The 20,688-nt window shown below is 44.5% G+C and overlaps 1 protein-coding gene across 6 annotated transcripts in view; it reads right to left on the bottom strand.

Moving 5' to 3' along the window:
• Positions 1-18,923, bottom strand: part of IP6K1 (inositol hexakisphosphate kinase 1) — a 39,269-nt gene extending 20,346 nt beyond the window's left edge. For 3 of the 6 annotated variants that reach the window (XR_012831221.1, XM_075714706.1, XM_075714701.1), the window contains exons 1-3: positions 18,902-18,923; positions 18,266-18,321; positions 13,655-13,754 (exon numbers count right to left, since the gene is read on the bottom strand). The gene's annotated coding sequence lies outside the window, so the exon portion shown is untranslated. Of the gene's footprint in view, positions 1-13,654; positions 13,755-16,699; positions 16,716-17,918; positions 18,053-18,265; positions 18,322-18,901 lie in introns of those variants that run through there. The other 3 variants (XM_075714704.1, XM_075714702.1, XM_075714703.1) reach the window with 3 other exon arrangements.
• Between the last annotated feature and the right edge of the window lie 1,765 nt (positions 18,924-20,688).

Genomic DNA, 20,688 nt, shown 5'->3' on the forward strand with positions numbered 1-20,688 from the left:
ATGAACAACAAAGAATTCTTAGAAACTGCTGCCTTGGTTATGTCCAAGGCTCTCTTTACCTTGGTTAAACTATTAAGAAAGTCACTTCAGAAAGTTGACCACTTCTGCACACCAAACTTTCTTGGAAGGAGGAGCTGATCCATCTAAGGGGCTTCATGTACGAAACCACTGCCAACAGTTACTGTGAAGTGACCTGTAATCAAACTGGTTTCAGCAGTAATGCACACAACTTAAGTGCAAATACTACCCAGAGTAGTTGTCAATCAATATACCAGAGCTCCCTGTCTGCTGTCATACTCAGAAAGGTGAAAGCCTCACCAGATATGCTGCAGTGACACTAAAGGTGACACAAAGCTGGAACTAGTAATTTGTCCCCTGCCTCACCATGAGAGGGGTCTTGTGCCATCACAGCTCCGAAAGCTGCATGCATGTACCGCTCATCTGCTGGAGGCCGAACACTTTGCCATTCACTGTGATACCTTAATGCTAGTGACATTATAGGGTCTTCTGAGAAGAATTTCACTTATTCATAAGGTACATTTCATGACTTCAGCCTGACACCCATTTCCTCATGATCAACATCTGTTTTAGCTAGCTCTTGCAACTGCTTGTAACACCTAACTCTGGACACAGCATTGATCAAATGGTGGATTCCTGAAAGACCTGGTTTTGCCTCAGAGATGCAGCAAATTCAATTTCTGCTTGCCATCTTGCTGCCAATTGGACAACAGCACAGTGAAAGAACAGTCTGGGCTACTTCCATACACAATTCACTCCTCCAAAATTCAGAATTAAAGCTGTGGATGCCTCTTGTATAAGCAGCAAGTTTCCAGTACTACTGTATTTGGACAACTTTGCAAAAAAAGTAGGTCTTTTCAAAGAAAACAGTATGTTCATGAGCAAATGCTGCAACATCTCTGTTCCAACAAATCACTAGAATATCATAAATCAGAAGCAGGAAGTTTATCTTAATAAATTTTTGACTGTTGACACTTAGTCACTAACACTGGAAGTATTTCCCTTTAAATATCAAAAACACGTATTAAAGGATTTTAAAACATTAAGAAAATTCAGTACAGCCATCATTTAGGACAGCATTTAGACACCTGAATTTCTCACAACTCTCCAATACAAGTAAAATGTGGGTGCAACAAAATAAGGCAAAGGTAAAACTGCGGTGAAGCTGCACAGTGCTAAGCAGAAGCACGTGGTCCCATCTAGATCAAAGCATGCTCTAAGTGTCTCATGAGTAATAGACTAGTATCTGTATAGAGTAAGACTTAATGCTGTCGCATAAGATTATCAACCCATATACACACAGCTGTCTTCCGGCAGGTAGTCTCTGCTTGTGCAAACCTGAGGCAGTAGGAGTTTTACAGAGGTCTTGCAAGATTCATCTAGATCTATTTTCCGTTGCTGTGAGACAAAATATGAAAAAGGGAGAAGAATTGGTCACAAAGAGGCAGAGCTTTGCACAGGGATTGCTTCTCACCCTGTAAAAGGTGACCTCCCAAAGCCTCTTTGACTCTCTCTCCTTTAAGAGGATTATGAATCCTACCCTTGGGAGACCTCTGCTCAGCTACTGGCCCACTGATACTACACATTAATACTACATCTCATCTCTTCACTCTTAACAGCACAGAGATAGAAGAATTTATAAGGTTACTGCTCAAAGATCAGGACTTTAAATGGAACCTCTAACGCAAGCAGGGAAAGTCACAGCCAGTGGTGTTTGGTGGGGACTCTGCTTTGTGGCTGCCACATGCCCAGCCGCAGGTCCACTTACTGTTTCCCTGATCAAATGCCAGTTCAGCTTATTTGCACATGTAGGCTACTGACTACCCTTGGAAACAGCCAATTAATCAAGGAACAACTGAAAAACAGAGATCATCATATGCTAAAAAATTAGGGCAAGTCTAGCGAATGCAGTTCACAGCTCTACAGCCCATGCACAGACTGTACCAAACCAAAGTGCTCTCAGCAAGCAGCAGGCCCAGGTGTATTTTCAAGAAGTGAGGAGCAGCAATGCACTGCAAGAACACACTGGCATCTCAAATGGAAAGCCAAAGAGTATACTGCAGCAAATTCAGTTACATCTTTGCTCTCTCAGACTCCAGAAACCAAGAATTTGAGGACAATTCTTCCCCCATTCTTCTAGGTTTTTGCACCTTCCAACAAGACACCACTTGGACACTTCTGAATGGAGTCTATGAAGCAAGTCCTGAATGATGCCTAGACAACAGTAACCAGGATATCATTTCCTTTGCCACTTAACAGCACACAGATGCAAAGCAATCTATGCTGCCATGCAGGTGAACATATGCAGTTTTTCCTTCATAAAGTAATCAAAGTTAAAATGCATTATGAATTCCATAGTTACGAAAACAGTGAAGACTAGACATGAAGAGAAACCTTAACAGGTAGGAACACATTGCCAGCAAGGATGCAGAATCTCTGTGAATGGAGATTTAGGATTAGGTTAGACATATATATGAGCTAATCCCAATGGATACAGTCAGTTCTGATTTGGGACAAATGGTAAAATGTTCTCAGAAGGAAAAAAAAAGTACGTGGCTAACACACCAGATCTTCTCAAACGCATCTGTAAGAACACTCAACATTTTTTGGCTGTTTCAGACTACACAGTGCAATAGCTAAGCAAAGCCAAGAGTCAAGAGTTTTAACCAATAACTGTACAGAGAAGCTACAGGGTTAACCACAGAAGCACAAAAGCCACAAGGAGCTAGACCCATGAAGAATTATTACAAAAGCTGTAAATGCAGAGGAGCTCAAATTACATTCCTTAAGTAGTTTTGATAAAATAAGAATGATCTACAGCTTTCCAAGAGACCACTAACTGAAAGACAAACATAAGCAGCTTGAGGTGAACTTGGATTTTTAGTATCTGTTCTCAACTTTTAAATTATGATGCTTTTAAAACAGAAAAAACAGCTTTGATTAAAAAAATCTCAGTTGCTGCAGATAATTGATTTCCACAGAAAAATCCACAACTAGGACAAAGCAGAACTTCTAATTGCTATTTTTAATTCTGCAGTGACAAAAAACCTCAAGACAAACATTATGTAAGACCATTAACCTCTTTGCTCATAACTGGCACCTTAATTTAGCACACTACCACACTTAGATAGCTTAAACTGAATTCTTAATGCCAAAGCATACCACTGGCTGCAGCAAGGCAGTAATAGCAATAACGGAAAGGAAAAAAAATGCCAAAGGAAAAAAATGCCAAAGGAAAAAAATGCCAAAGGAAAAAAATGCCAAAGGAAAAAAATGCCAAAGGAAAAAAATGCCAAAGGAAAAAAATGCCAAAGGAAAAAAATGCCAAAGGAAGCATCATATACTGAATTTTGCAATTACAGTTCCTTGGGCACAGGTAGATATACTGAGCCTGTCCAGCTCTAATGATTCTTTCCAGATTGGTAATCACAAAAAGATTATCAGATGCTCCCTAGTATCTTAAGAACACTGAAGAGAAATCAAAGTACACAGTAGATCTGGACTGCCGGAAAACCTCCAGCTCACCTTTCATACTAGGAAGTGGGTCAAACCCAAAGAGGCTGTAAGCTGCTGAAAAGGAAATTACTTCACATTTTGAGCAACTGTTTTTCTTCTTTACAAACTAACCTCTCAGCATTCCACACACATCCTCCATGGCAGTTTAAGTCAGGTATGACTAAAATCTCTAAAACTGCCGTGTATTGTACTTAACTGTAGTTCAGTGGCTATCACACATACAAAAACAAAACAAGGTAATCTTGAAGAACGTTCATGTCGCACACCCCCCCAAGAAAAGGCAGATTAATCTTCTACACTGATAATAAGCAAGACTGACGAATTTCAACCAGACAGCCTCTTAAATACTGTCTTCCATCCATTCTTATTACATCGTGGCAAAGAATGACATCCAGGAGGAAAAGAAAGACTGATTAAGAGCCTACTTTCAGAAGCTATTGCCCTGCTGCCTGGAAGGAGCTCTCTCTATGAATCACCAGTTCATCCTCCTCTGACTCTGACTCCATTTACTCTTCAGAATTCCCTAATGTGCTTGAATTCATGCTCCACCCATCCAGACTGTAATGTCCCAACTTGCACACAAGAATACTGTGGCAGACAGCATCAAAACACTCAGTAAACTTTAGCTAAATGGCCTCTAGTGCTCTTTCTCATCCACAAATCCCATTATTTTATCACAGAAGACAATGAGGTGGGTCAGACACAACTTACCTTTGGTAAATCCATACTGACTGTTCCCGGTCACATTCCTTCACATGCCCACAAAGGTGTACCAAAAGGACCTGACCCACGACTATTCCCAGGACCGAAATGAGGCTGACCAGCCCTGGATTATCATTTGAGCCTATTTTGAAGACAAGTGCAACATTTGCCTTTGTCAAGTGATCAGAGATGTCCCAGCACCTCTGTGACTTTTCAAAGATGGCCAAGACTGGCATCCCTATGACGCAGCAATCTTAGCACCTTTGGGTGCAACCCATCAGCATGGACTCACATGGCTCAAATTCTCTCAAGTAAAACCTCACTGTGTTTTCATTTGTCTTCGATTGCTGTTTCCTCTTTGAATGCTGCCTCCAAACACAGGAGCCCAGGAGACCTTACTGCTGAAGACTTAGGCCTAAAAAGCACTGAATACCTCAAACAAGTCTGTGCCAGCCATCACTCATTCTACCACCTCATCCAGCAGAGTCTTTGTTTAGCCTTTTACTGCTGATGTAGAGGTAGAAGCTACATCATAATTATCAGGGATGTTGCAACAAGCAGTGTCCTGAGAGAATGTCGCCGTTTCCACAATTCAAAGACAGAAACACAGACCAACATAGCTGAGTTTGTTCTGTCTGTATTCCAGGTCGTCAAAGAAACCACAGGTCTCTTTGCAGGATGTAAAACCAACTTGCTGGAGAGTTGCATGACCCCATTTCTAAAGCGTTTGGCAAAAAAGCCTCCCTCTCACTGTCGGCCAGGCTGAGTGAATTTAGCAAAGGGAAGTCGGCTCTGTAAAGAGCAAACCTAGGCCCTCCTGAAAATCCCTAGGAAAGTTTCATGGAGAAGCTTCTTTTCAGCTTTAATTAAGAAGAAAAATCTAGATGATGGAATAAGGAACTAAGATTTTTACCCAGTCAGATGCCAACTAGTCAGAATGCCTAGGTGTAGAAAAGGAGATGCTTTATGATGACTCCATATTCTCATGGTTTTTATATGCATATAATCTCAGCGTATCAGATGAGGGGAACAGCAGGAGAAAACTCAAAGCTGTTCTAATGCTCCCCAAGAGAAAGGAGATCCAAAGGACACAAAACACTTGCAGCCTAGGTCATTGCTGCAGGCTTCTGGCATTGAGCAGGCATCTCATTGTGCCATGCTCACACTGCCAAAGCGATGGCAGTGCCTGCTGTGTCTGAAAGCTAGCACGGAAGTGTTTAACACAAGCAAACAAAAGTACATTTTATCAAACTCCAGAACTCGCAAGTCTCCCCTGCCCCCTTCTGGGAACAAGGTGGATTTGAAAACTTCAGTATCTATCTCCAATGATAAAATTGTTTTCTTGGGCAAACAACCAAAAGAAAACCAGAAAGAGCTTTTGCCTCAAGCAGGAGTCCCTTCAGCAAAGACATGGACATTATTAAGTACATCTCCTTCAGCAGCAGAGACAGAATCAAACTGGATTTTCTTTACCCATACACTGAAGCTGCTGACAGAAACTCATGCCTGCCAGAAAGTGACAATTCACTACAGCTCAACTGTTATGACTAAGCCAATTGATTTCTCAGGTCACGATGCAGATGCACAATGCAGTCTCCCTGTCCTTTACCCCACTATCTCCACTACTTTCTTCCCCAAAATAAAGCAAAATTAAAAACAAAAAAAAAAAAAGATAGCAACTACAGCAAAACTTGCATGATATGCACTAACTGCTCATAAACCTTCTCCACAAGTTACGGAAACCACATTCTATTAAGCTGCTGACTGAGACCTGACTTAAGCAAAAATCCCTTTGCAGTGACTTGCCACCCCACGTATTTATGTTGAGATCTTAAAGGCAAAAGACAAACAGACCTCATTAGGGCCAGGAGAAAAATTCTCCCACTTGCCTCTTCCTACCACTGCTAACAAGGAAAACATTGTGCTCCTGTTTGTCCATGCATTTTTGCATTTCACAGTGTAAGAGGAGGAGGAAAAAAAAAAAAAGAAAGAAAAAAAAAAAAAAAAGAGTTGCACTTTCCTCTTCACCTCCAGAGTGCAGTCCTGCAATACTCTGCTACTCAGAAAAGTTAAGCAGATATTCAAACACTTTTCATTTGCCTCTGCTTCACATGCGGGCTACTGAGGAGGAAGGCTAAGCAAAGACCCTACATCCCACTCCCAACTGTGACAAGGAGAACGGAATTTCCAAGCAATGGAGCACGGCTACTGTTAAGCAGCCATTTAGGATCTGTGAAGAGAAATGCTTCTCATTTTGAAGAGACTGACCGTGCAGTAGAGATCCAGGAACTCTATCCAAAGAGCACATCGTGAGCAAAGACACGTTCAGTGCTCTCCCCTCCCTTCACAGAGTCAGCTGGTAAGGAGCAGAAGCTGGCTCCAGTACTCAGGAAGCAGCACAAATGTTTTGTTTCCCAGGAATTAGGACAACATCTAGATTTAAACCTATCAAGCCTGAGAGTTATGCATCAAAGCCAAACACAAACTCGCCACAAAGAACCATCACAAGCAAGCTAATCTCACCCTTAAAGCCATTCAAAACCAGCATTTAATTTGGTTTGCTTAAAGCTCACTGTAAAGCAGCTTTACAATTCCTACAATATGCTGTGGGCTGTGACACCACTCTGATCCATCTCCTCCTCAGATCTATACATTGCCCTTTTTCGGAGCTGTCTGAGAGTTAATTATATGGAAGTGAACAGTGCTAGATAAAGGAATTCCAAGCAATTGGCTCTCTTAAAGGAACTGAGGACTACAGGACTCTGCCTTCAAGAAATCTGTAGCAATGCCCATTCAGTACAACTCATGCTGTTCGAAAGAGAATGAGCTTAAGATCCAAACAAGCAAACATCAGTACTACACCCATGTTCTCACTTGTGGCCAGAAACAAACATATGCTTAGCCATGGTGTGGGTTCTACCTCTGCCTCTTGTCACCACTAGACCACATCAGAGTAGCAGCCTGACCTGAGGAAGTTCTGACAAAACTGCAGGTGATAAACATACAGCAGCTTTGAACAAAAAGATTAATACTCTGACTTTAATACATTGTCTGCATAAGCTCCACCTACAGCAAGGCAGTAACAGTAAGCTTCACAGCCTCATGTGATCAGGAATTTCACTACCCAAGAGGACTTTAATCTTACATATGCAGGCAGAGACATACCAGTGCATTTCAGCAGTCAGAACCAAGTTTGAGAGTGAATGGAGGGGCACGTGCATTAGAATTTTCTCTGTCTTACTGCGAAGATAAAGCTGAACAAACATTTTGCTTCAAGCTACACTTGTCTTTTTCTATGGGGGGGAAGCTGACACCACTTACATTTGGCAGGCCCCAAATGGCATCACACAGTTTTACCAGACAGCCCAGCTTTTGTCTGAACACTGTTAAAACATTTCTCCTGTTAAGCCAGGAGAAATACAGCAATTCTTACATCTCTCTCCTGAAGTTTAACAGGTCAGCAAAGCACTCAGTTGATTTGGTTGAGATATTCTCTAGATAATCATAATCTATCTGAGGCCATCCAAATGGAAAGGAAAGAACTAGGAATAGGCTACTGCTTTTGGTGCTTCCACTGAATGTTTCAACGATCTTGGTTAAACCATTCAGTCCCAGTGTACTTCAGCCAAAAGGAACAGCAGGATAGTCAAGTAAACTATATGTATATTGTTTTGAAAAAACTGCAGTTTGGTGATCATTTTGTTTTCCACGATCCCCTTGCACTCCAGTTCAACTTAGTCGTACCTGATAATTAAATTCTCAAGATTTTAAGAATTTGTGTCCTAGTCCATCAATAATTGAATTGAGTTTGTTAATACAGACTCAAATTAGGGCACCTCTTTCAAGTGAATGTGGTGCTGTTTGGCTGAAAAACCAAACCCTTTAGCAACTTTCCTGCTCAAATGGCAGAAACGGAAAAGGACAATCTAGGAGCACATCAGTTCCACGGAAAGACTTAAGAGCATAAAAGCAAGATTATCCAAACAAATTCACTTCACCCTGGTAAACAAATTCTTGTGCCAAAAGCACAAGGAGCAGCTGTTATCCAGTGGTTTCTTCTGCTAACATAGTTCTGAGACACTGGTATTAAACAAAATTTGGGGCTTTCTTAATCGTCTGAAAAAGGTCAGAGAGGCAGAGAAATCCAAGGTAGTTAGATGTATAGTACTCCAGATTATACCAATGCTCAGGACACAGCTTTATTTACTGTATGAGAAAAGGGAACCGCAGGTTGCCGTGCGATGCCAAGTGGACACCCATTCTGAAATAGATATAGCAAGGTTTGTAGGGATAGGTAAAATCTTTTATTAGACCAACTGATAGAGGATGCCCTTCTCTCCTGCTGCAACCCCTTCTATTTTTATGCTGCTGATGAAAAAATTAATTCAGCTGGAAAAGACATATTTTGGAGCCCTACTTTTTCTACCTAATCTTTCTTTCCTTGGAAAAAGCGCTAGTCACAATGACAAACAAAGCACTTGCATCACTGTCTACCTTCTCAATATCCCCAGCAAAACAAGCTTTATTTTAAAAGTGCAGTTTTATCACTGTAACTGTATCTACATTAAGGGATTCCACTGGCAGAGCTGCACTAGGCAAGGATGAACATGCTGATTAATGCAGCTGTCCCAAGCATTTGTAGCAGAAATGACCTTATAAGCACATCCACAGGGAGTTAAAGCCACATAATCACGTTGCAAATCCATGCCCCCTACTTGATAGCAGTTTAATTTTCCTAAGCAGATGACCCTTAAGTGTCATAGACAAGAAAACATGAGCTATAACTTCCCAACTTGACACTTCATTGTGATTTTTTTCATGAGAAAGTACATTCTCATATACAGTACATTCTCTTGTATGGTTAACCCACTAAAAAAAAAAAAACAACACCAAAAAAACCCCCCATAAAACCAAAACAAAAACACAGAGAGGAGAAGGAAAGAAAAAAATCTGAGCTCCAGTTCGGGGGGGGAGGGGCGGGGGGGGAGCGAAGAAACACTCAATGCAGGTGCTGCAAGAAAGTAAACAATGCTATGGAAAATATAGGGATAAAGTGCAACATTTTGGTTTTGAGGTTTTGAATAGGAAATACCTTAAAGTTTCTGTCATAACAAACGTTATAGACTAAGACAGTGCACTGAAGCTAGTACATAACTTAAGTAAAATGTATGTTATAGTATCTGATGGCCCTTAAAGCTAAGATAGCAGATTTTGTTTGGAACTAGCTACAATAAAGAGAATTTCATACAAGGATACTCTCACATCCCTTGCGACATTAAAAAATCCAATATGGCAAAACATACATGACACACAACTCAGGGTCATGGAAGGGATTTTATTCTGAGCCTTTTGTTATCCTGTTACTCTTCTGGGAATCAGCATAATCTGCAAGGCTCTCAATCACTCACACTGAAAATCTTAAAGCTGTTAAAATACCTCAGGGGTTGTTCTGTGGCTTGCAGTATGCTCTGGAAGGTAAAGGGCAAAGAATTAACACAGATGCACCCAGATACTTGAGTGAAAATGAAAGGCAATCTGAACCTGAGGCTATCTTCTCAGAAGATACACGAATTGGATGGCTAGTCACAGCTTCAAGCTTGGCAAGATGCTATGCATTTTGAAGAGAAAAAAACAAAACTCGGCATTTAAAAATGTCTGCAAGATCATTTTACCAGACCAGGAGCCAGCACTGCCATCCTTTGGTGCCGCCTTCTAGCAAACATCATGCTTCCGAGGGATCCAACGTAACTTTGGCTTTGCAAAAAGAAATATCCAAGGAGAATGGGAGCCCCCAGACGCCAAAGCAACAGTCCCTAAACACAATTCACCCTACTGTATTTCTTAAGCTCCTTCCAAAGGAAGGGACCTTTAATAATCCAAATCATCACTATTACTCGCCTTACACACTGACACTGGACAGCAGGCCTCTCTGAATACCACACCAGCCAGTCCTGTTCTGAAGGTCTGAAACAGAAGACGACTCCTTTTCAATCAAATTAAGTGAAGAATCAAACGAAGCATATATTTAACTTCCTCTTCACTGCAGCAGCTGCAAACAAGTTCTTGTAAACACTCTACAGGTCACAGATTTCCAGTATCTTATCTAAACGTTAAGCTGCTGAAGTAGAGCTCAAAGCTCTTTCCAACAGGCTTTCTAGAGCACCACTTATAACCACTGAGGCCACTGGCTAAGTAACAGAGCTGTAAAGCCAAAGCAAAAAGAAAATCATTTGTTAAACCTGATCTATTGTCAAATTGGCTTCCATCTATTTATTAAAGTGCAACACCTGCATATACATATATAAATAAATTGCTTCTGCCCCATATGCTAAAAAAGCACAGCACACATTCATTTGGAAAACACATAGACTGTGGCAAGTTTGCTATTAATAGCAGGTCTGTCTCAAGTGTGTAAAAGCTACCTTGATTTTTCACACCTTAAACTCCTCTAAAGACACTGGAACACCGTGTTGCAGCTTCTAACAAAACATCAGTCTGCCAAATCAGATGTATTCTCACAGCTATCTGGGTTACATCATTGACCATATATAGCTATGGAAAGCAAATTTACTCTTTAGTTTTCTTCTCCAGTTCAATACGGTATGAGAACAGGTGCCAGAAGTGTACCCTCTCAGACTGAAATTCAGACAGACTAACAAGCACTATGGGTAGAAAACAACATGCAGTTCTCTTCTTTGAGGATCGTAAGTAAACTGCAAATGTTAGCAAACCTGAAACAATAGGAATTGCTTCGCACTCACAGAAGAGTCAGTCTGCCAAGCTCACTACCACAAGACACTGACCTTACCAGAATTTTTAAAAGGTTTTGAATTTTCTTCTGGTTGTCATGTCACAATAGAATGAAGTACAAAAAACACAAAAAGTCTGGAAACACTTCACAATCTAACTTGTAACGTTTAATTGCCAGGTTTTAGGAAGATATTTTAACTGCAGTGAATAAAGAGCTTGGTTTACTTTTGGCAGGTGAATGATACAATACCCTTAACTATTTTAACTAGGAATATCTGAGTCAAGCTGCATTTACAAGTCAGAATTAATTTTTAAGATGACTGGTTTTTGTTATTAGGTGAACCAAGTTGCCAATAGGTTCACTGTATTCTCAACTGCTGAAATACATATGAAAGCGTCAGTCCTAAGGATGCTACATGACTAATGAACAGACCACAGGAACAGAAATACCTGTGATCTTAATTGTTCTTAGCTTTAGTTAAGTAAGGAGAAAAACAGAAACCCCGAGTGCTGCTATTACAGGGGAAAAAAATACCAGCATGCATAGCACCTGAAGAAGAAAGTGAAAATTATTCAGATTCTGCACAGCGCACAACAGTGGTACTTATTCAGTCTGACTAATGGAGTTAGAGATTTTCTCTCAGTTCTGTAAAAATAAAAGATGTGTAAACCATGCCTGATAACGCTTACTCGTTCAGATTTAGCTTACCTTCAAATTTCAGTAAGTGTATTCAGGTCAACACTTGTGGTAAGAAGTGCGAAACATTAGGACCTCAATTACATAAGATTTGTACCCAACCAAAGAAAATACCACTTGCACAGCCTAAGTAAAAACACTTACAATATTTGGTCCAAATGGGAAATATTGTAACCATTCCATTATTTGCAAAAGTAAAGGTATCCATAATCATTTTGTATATGGTCACATTTAATCTAAGCAAAATCTGCATATTCAAGATTAACCTGATGTTATGTGTATGATGTGTGAGGGTGTTTAAGAAACTATCTTAAAAAACTGCGTATGTAGTGTTTCAACACAAACTAAGCTTCAGGCTACTTTAACAATTCTTTTCAGACAGACTCAAAAGACGGAAGTTAAAAGATCTTTTTTTCCTCCTACATTTGTGGGAGGAGAGAGTCAACACCCATGAATCTGACAGGCACACCTTCCTCAAATCTGCCATGTAGCTTTACACACAGACCACATTTTGGAAAAGTGAAATATATCTTCCACTAGGCAGCAAGTGTTGCAAGGGCCTTCCAAAGCTCCAGGACTTTACGAGTTTTACTTACAATCCACAACAGTACTCAAACCAACACAAGAGCACAATACCTCATCTTCTGCAATAGCTCCAACATTTTCACTTAAGTTATTCTTTGGTTTGATTCAGCCACTAAGATATAGGACTATGTAGCCCCCTAGGCTTCTCTCCCAAATCCTTCCTGCTTTAAATAACTCCCTGACATCTGCATTCACTGGTGCACTGATTTTGGTGCTCGAAGCTGCTTATCGCCTATAGTTAGCTGTAATGAGATCATGACTGCCTCCCCACACGTGCTTAAGCTGCTTAGACAGTACTGTGAAAGGACACAGAACAAACAGCCAGCCCTATCTTCTTGTGCCTTTCTAAGATTTCTAAACTCACTTTTTGAAGCGCTTGACAATACTTTGATACCAACAGTGGACAACGCTAATCGGAATTAAAGATTACATTATATTTTGCATAAACCCACTCTGGCAGTTTAAAAATGGGAAAAATGCAGCTCAGCACAGACCTACGGGGGGGGGGGGAAAAGAAACGTCACATAAGAAATACAAGCTACAGAATAGTTCACCTTTAGATCAGCACTTCAGTCAGCTGTGACAAAGACAGAGGAGCATCCCCTGCAGGGAAGGCACAGCAACTCTCCTCTCCCTACCCCAGAAAGGTAGCTGTGGAGCTCCGCATCTTTGGTCATTACCTGTTGTACTTCAAACTAACAAAGACCATTAGCCACACAGGTCAGGGGCCTCCCAACCAAAAAAGTGAACTGTGCGACACAGCCACTATTTAAACACAGTCTCTCAAGAAAACGAGGTCATTTGAGTCTGCCAGCAAACAAATGCTTATACCACATAAAGGTATAAGCATATCCTTTGATAAAGGACTGGGGGAGAATGGATACACTAGACTTCCTTTCAAATTTAGAACAGCAAAAAGTAACCCCTTTCAGCCTGGAAGACTATCAAGGCAGCCTATCATCTTTCAGCAAACTAACCTCAGAATAGAAAGGAAAAAATAAAAAACAGACAATGATAGAGTTCTGAAATCATTGTAAGATAATTCAGCTGCAATTCAGCCACCCAAATGGCCAGAACTGCCAGAGCATAAGAGTTAGCCTCCAAATCTTGGAAGCTTAGTTCTCATTACAAAGAACTGACACAGATTTGATTAAAAGTTAACAAATATAAAACAGGACTGAGCTTTTCACTTTGTTCTAGCACATTTACCTGGGCATTCCTGTATCCTCCAAAGATAAGAGCATACCACCCACAAACCATATCCACATGTACTTACTTGAAGGATAAAATTACAAAGTGAGAGGTAAAAAGCAAGCAGCTTATTTCTCTTTGCATGATATTTAAGGTGGCTGCATATGTATTCTGGGCAAACCAGAAAAAAGTTACCTTAGAGATGTCACCCAAGCTCTCTCTGTTGAGCAGTCACTGGAATATGGAGCCAATCTCTCACAGTCAAGAGGGAGCAGGACACCAGAAGCAAGTCAGCCTGCAAGATGTTGTATGGAAACAAGTTAGCAAGTGCTAAATTAGCTTTTATTTAGATCTTTACTTGTTCGTCAATCCAGAACGTTTGAGAGCACGCTTTCCCTCCAGTCTGGGACCAGGATGCACAGTGAGCTCCTTTCAGGATGCAAATGCTGTCACTCATTCCTCTGGGCTCTGACAGATGCTCTTTACCAAACGTACCACTGGGGCTGAGGGGACCACTGCCCCCACCTGCCTCCTCCATCCTTCAGCAGAAGATTACCAACCAGCGGGCAGAGCAAAACAGGATGCATGCCTGTTCTTCATCTGACCTGGTTCACAAGACACTAATTGGTATTGATGAAGATAGGTTGAAGCATAGTATATTAAACTGTGTCACCTGAACAGGCACTGCTGTAGGCCCTAATACAAGGGAGGTAGCATTTGGCAAAGAAGCAGGACAGCTGGTGGAGGAGATAACATTTCTAACTATAAAAGCTAAATCAGAGACAGTTTATCTATCAGAGCTGTCAACCATGCGTAGTAACATCCTAACAGGATAGGCACATTACGTCTCATAACCTTTTTCACTGCTTTTATCAGATTTGGTTGACACAGGACTTCTACCAATATAATTATGGCAGCCACGCCCATGTTATTTTTGAACAGAAACGACTGCACCAATGTTAACTACCTGGATAGCATTATATAGAGAGGCACCCTATAACAGCAAAGCTTATTCCTTTACTCCCAGAGAAGGGGATAAAACCATTTGCTGTGAATGAAACAGACCACATACTGACAGGGGTTATGCAAAACAGAAGAAACCTTAAAGAAGCTTGTCTTTTATACACAGTTAATGCCACTCAAATGCATATAGACAAGCCTACAGAAATAAATGAAGGCAAATGACTTGCACCTCAGTACTATCTGCAGAGTAGTTCACACCGATGGGGTCTATATAGGAAGCACTGGCACTCCAACATGCCAATTAAGAGAACGGCATCTATTAGAAAGTACACCTACCCGAACAGCACACTGGGAAAGCCAAAAATAACAGCTGCTGCCACATCAGAACAGCACAAGCACTGCATACAGGCAATGCCTGCAAAACAGAAACTAAGCAGCCATGCACAAACACTTCCTCTTGCTCCCCCACCACCCCTACAACAGCAGCAACAAACCCGAGATTAAACACTCGCCAACATCCTGCTCTGCATTGCCGTCACATCAGGAACGTAAAAGATGGAGACTGCTAGCTGCTCCTCCATACACCTGAAGGGTTCCTTCAGTTTACAGCAAGTAATACAAATACCTGACATGATTCTTGCAGAGGTTTCTGTTGCATTTTCTTCTTTTCTTTCACTCCTTTTCTCTAGTTCACCCATTTCAAAGCTCACTAGGAACCCCTTCTATTTACTAGGCTTCGTTTTGATACATTCCTACTCAAAGGCTGAGAAGTCAGAAATAAAAGCAGCTGTTCCTAGGCAAGTCACATTATATAAAAAAGCAAGCACAGAGCCACGGCTCTACTGAGCTGCCACACACAAACTCAGCAAGTTAAGTTCAAATCTAAACCCTGGCCAGCACCAAGACGGATGGTGTGACACTGTCAAATGCAAGAGTAAACAAATTGGGATGCAGTTTTCTGTCAATACTAACTTCTGAGACTATAAATCCCAGCATCAACACTCAACCGTGATGCATGTGTCTCAAACACGTTACAAGCTAATTCCCAATGAGCAGACTGGGGGAACCCAATGGCAGCAAGAGAAGCGCGGGGGTTACAATGCAATGCCCAAGTAATGGCCCAAACAAGGCCTCTGTCAGATTTTCTGTGGCTTCAGTATCTGCATTTCAAACATAGATGGAAGAAACATACCCCCTCTAGAACACAGGCTGTGAATATTCAGCTTCAAACTTACCACCTACATTTCTTATTGCAATGGAAACCACAAGACAGTGCTATCCCATACCCCAGTGTGCCAGTCAGAACTCACCAGGATCCATGACAACCTTTAGATATAGGGAAAATCAACCAGAAGCTGATATCTAAAAAGACAAGTGATTGAACCATTTTATAAACATTTGGTGATCCTTTAAACCAAAGAGACTGTGTCCTGTAAGCAGCTGGTCAACAAACAGCTCCAAGCTTGTACAGGGCTTGTCACCTCACACTAGTCAAGCTCAACAAGGTCACAATTTCAGAGCTTGATTATTCTACCTGAAATTAATAAGCCTCCATACATGGGGGAGGGAAGGAGAGAAGAAACAAACCAGGGAGCTCAGATGGGATGAGAATAGCATGCAATGCATGATTAAGAAGAAATCATAATGCTTGTTCAGAAGGCTAATTAACTGATTAAGGGCACAGGTACTACTTCAGGCTGGGCATTTTTCAACCTCTAGTGCTTGCTACTCTAACCTTGACTTCACTACATGCAACACAATACAGAATAACCTGCAAGTCAGTTGACTTATACAATCTGCCATGAGAGGGGATCCCAAAGCACATCTGATTTTGCTTTCTAGAATAAGAAGGACATGCCAAGTACTGTCATCTTGATGATGAAACACACAATGATACTATTCACAAAAGTAGCAGGAAAGAAGCATGGATGCTACTGTTCCATTTAGTTTTTAAATATATGTAATAAGTCTGTAAAAATTATATTTTTATATAACTAAATACATAAAAACACATTCTTGCACTGTTTCACAGTCACAGTGCAGGCTACCCTGAACAAGAATAAGACTCCATTCCATCACCAGTCCCATGTTCCCACCATTGCCCTTGCACCAGCAAAATTATTTAAGCACCCACAAAAGTGGGGAGAAAAAAAAAAAAGTTTTTCTTCAGCTTGATCAGTTCCTAAGTCAGGGAACTCTGATTCCCACCTGCACAAGCACCGCAGCTGGCACCAGTGACAGGGCAAGAACCTCCTGTTGGTTGCAGTCTCTACTTACGTGAGCTTAAAGTGACTGTGAAGCTACACACGGGAGGTGGCACAACCAAAACTCCTGGTGACTGGAAGCTGATCCTAGAAACTGTCCCCTTTCTCTTCTCAAGAGTGAATCGTGCTCACTTGCTCTTCTTCTATATAAGAAACATGCAAAACTGCCACAAGGTGCCTACTGGATAACCACAGTAGAAACTAACCTAGGAAAGACACACGCACTGTTCAGAAGAGGGCTCTACCGGCATATCCTACCCTTTCCACCCCTGTGGTCATCAGAGATTCCCATGGTAATGACCTCGTATACATCAACTTCCCCTGCTCTCTCAAAAGTCCTTATCAGACAGGAAACAAAGGCAACACCATGAAAAGGACACTTCAGATCTGCCTAACAGGCTCTAACCAGGATAGCATAGGCTGTTCATCCATGCAGCTGGAAATGGTTGTGCTGAAAAAGCTGGGGAGGGCAAGAAACACTCTCTGATGCTATCAGAAGAAAAATTAGCATTAGGACAATTTGAAACATTGACAAAACAAGAGTTTTACACAGTTGAAACAGCAACCCAATGTTATCTTGCTATATACAGAGTTCACAATCTTTTCAACACGTACCACTTTCCTTCCAGCTCCAAAACAAAGCACTTACCTTAGGTCAGTGCTAAACTAACCCAGCCACAGAAAAATACTTCTCAATCTCAATAACAAGGAACTGTTACACAGGATTAGGATGTGTACACAGGCCTATTTAGGGTTATAGTGACAACACCTAACAATTGATATATTTAATTCTAAAACACTTCCAAGCTCCTGACAGAATTTCTGTAAAAAGGAAATCAAAGTCTTAGTTCAGTGATATATAACAAGAATACAGTATTTTTCTCCACTGAAAATCTAACCATACGCACACAGGTCAGTATATCAGCTGCAGGAGACAGTTCAGTATGAGAGACTTGCACAAGACATTATAGTATATTATTTTGTGAGACAAGCTACCAATTAAGTTTACACAAATAGGCCTACCAACTACAGAAATATTACATTAGGAATGAAGAGAGACCCTAGCCCGCACTGTTCTGGCCCCATTCAGTGCTTCACTAGCAAAGGCCAATCTTGGAATTCAGCTTTGGAAGCTCTGAATACCAAGTTAAGACAGGTGAACCTGAAGGGAAGAAAAGCAGATGGAGCAGAAACACAGCAAGACAGGCTGGAATGAGAAAGGCAGCACATACCAAAGCATATTGCTGGAAAGAAAAACGGAGGCCTTGCTGATTCAGAGCTTTAAGATGGAGGGACACTGAGCCTGGCACCAGTTTAAATTCAGAGTAGCTGAAAACTGAACAGGAGTCAGTACCACCTCTCATAATCCAAGTCCTACTTGGAAACCCCGGGGGAAAGTTGTTGGTTACAGTCCAGGTCTGCAGACCCATGAGCACATCATCCTCCAGGGACTGCCAGGCATCTTCCGGTAACCACTGGGGCAGCCAGCATTACCAGAGCCTGCCCACACCCCCCCCTCTGCAGGGGTGGCAGTATGTCGGGATGCAGGAAGGGCCCCCAATCCCACCAGCTTCCTCACCATGTTGGTTTCATGTTACCACCGTGGTTTGCCGAGTTCCTTCCTGCACGCTGCTCCTGTAAAAGGAAAGGGCACAAAGGGAGGGGACGCTAGATCTGCTTGCCGGGCAGGGCCCCCGGCAGGAGCAGCAGAGGGCCCTGCGCAGGCACCGTGCTGCCCGCAGGGCTGCCCTTGCTCAGCCCAGCTCCCAGAGCTCTTCCCACGCCGGGGGACGACCCTCCCGCCCCAGCTGTGCCCCAAATGGGTCTCGCACTGGGAACTACCTGGGCCTCACCCCACAAACACGAGGACGCGCCTGGCTCCCCCCTTCCCCTCCTCACGGGACCGCGCCTGGATTTCCCCACCATGGGTCCCTCCCTGACCCGACACCCTCTCCGGCACGGCGCTCGGTCCCCCACCTCACCCCGACTCTTCACGGGGCCGCGCCTGTGTCTCCCCTTCCTCAATCGGATCGGACCGCGCCGGGCTCTCCCCTCTCCCATCGGCCCCTCACGGGGCCGTGCCCGGTTCTCCCCTTCCTCCCCTCACGGCAGCACGCCCAGGTCTCGCTCCCTCCCTTCAGGGCAGCGTGCCCGGCTCAGCCCTCCACCCACCCGCCCCTCAACCTGCCCCGGGACCCCTCCCGCTGTGGCTCACCGGGGCCGGCCCTGCCTGCCCAGCCGGGGGCTGGCGACACCGAGCCCCCAGCGCCGCCGCTCCCCGCCACCCGCTCCCTGCCGTTCGAATCAACAACAAGATGGCGACGGCCGAGGGGGCGGAGCCCCGATGCTGGCCGTCATAGCAACCGCGCCGTCCAAAACCCGCCCCGCCGCCTCTTGCGGCAATCCAAAGCCAAGCCCCGCCCGCCGGGGGCGTCGCGGGAACGCTGATAGGTCGAAGCCATCGTCACTCAAACTCAGAGCCGCCCCGCCCCTTTCCGTGCGCGGACTGCCTCCGGATGGCCGCTCACGTTAGGCACACGTGACGCCCACCACTACCCCGCCTCCCCGCGGGCTGCGCCGTCTCATTGGCTATCCGCGAGGGGGGGTGGGGGGGCCCGGCCAATGGGCACGCCGGGCGCGGGCCGCGGGCCCTGCCCTACCCGGCCGGGGCGGTGTGCGGCGGGAGCGCGCGGGCGGGAGCGCGCGGGCGGCCGCGTGAGGCGCGGCCTGCCGGGGATGTGGCTCCGCTTTCCCCCCGCCGGAGGCCGGGCTCGGGGGCAGGTCTCACGCCTCAGCCCGCCGCATCCGCCTCCCCCCCGGGGCCCTGGGCAAGTGCGGCGGCCCCGGCGGGGCGGCACATCCCGCTTGGTGCGGTGCGTCCTGCGGGGTCAACCGAGCTAAACGCAGCTCCCCCCCGCTGCGGCCTGGCCCCAGACAGCTCCTCGCCCTCGGCTGGCCCCTTGGAGCAGCGAGTGGAACGTGTTCACGCACCGATCCGGTACAATAAAGGTCTAATTCCCGAACGGTCGCAGTTCCTGTGGGCTCCGGGCAAGGGGACCCCGAGGCAGAGTCACAGAGGTGACCCCTCTTCGCTGTGAAATTTCATGGCTGGCTCCTGCCCTCCCCCCTCCTCCCTACCCACCTACTGGGAGTAGCCACCTACTCCCCAAATTAGTCTCTTTCCTCTTATCCCGCCAGAGCTTCTTTCCCTGGGAGCTGCTGGGGAGACGTCCTGTGGCGCGCTCCTTTGAAATTCAGATAACCGGTTTCCCACCTCCCTGCGCTGGCCGACTCCTTCAAAGCGCTCCCGCCCGTTCGCCAGCCCTGCTAACTCTCCCACAGCATGTTGCGCTTACCTGCGCGCGCGCTAATTCACTTTTCCTCCCAATTAAGAAACCCGGCCCCTGCGCAGGCCAGCTGCTCATCCCACCCGCTTGCACCTGGGAAGTGCTCAAGCAAGGGAGAGCTTGAGGGGGACATGGGACACGGGGCAAAAGTTTCTCAAAATTACCCATGATTGAGTTTTCTTGCCCCAGATCACATCTCTGCAGAGGACTGCCCCGACTGCGTCACATCCAGAGGCTACGGAGACGCTGCCATGACCAGAGCAGACCCTGCCAAAGCCCTTGGCACATTTTTCACAGTGCCAACCCCAGCCTGGGGCCGGCACTGCCGTAACTGCCATCCTGGTCCTGGGTTGTGCCACCCACATCCCTGACTGGAGACAGCGCTAATGACCGCCACAGCCGGACAGCCACCAGTGGGACTGCTCAGCCACAGCACTCCCCATGGCAATCACGGCAGCAGATGCAATCTCTGCCACCATTTATTGGGTCTACGCTGGCCGGGACGGTTCAGGGGCTGACTGCACCCTGTGGGCAGTCAGATTCCCTCCTCCTCCCAGGCCCGAGGGCCACGACGGGTGTCTGCTGGCTCCGGGTGCTCTGCCCAGCACAGTCTGCGGGGAGCTGTGGGTGGTGGGGAGTCCCTCGCTGGGTCAAG

The sequence above is a fragment of the Pelecanus crispus genome, chromosome 7 (assembly GCF_030463565.1).
Source record: "Pelecanus crispus isolate bPelCri1 chromosome 7, bPelCri1.pri, whole genome shotgun sequence".
Lineage (NCBI taxonomy): Eukaryota > Metazoa > Chordata > Aves > Pelecaniformes > Pelecanidae > Pelecanus > Pelecanus crispus.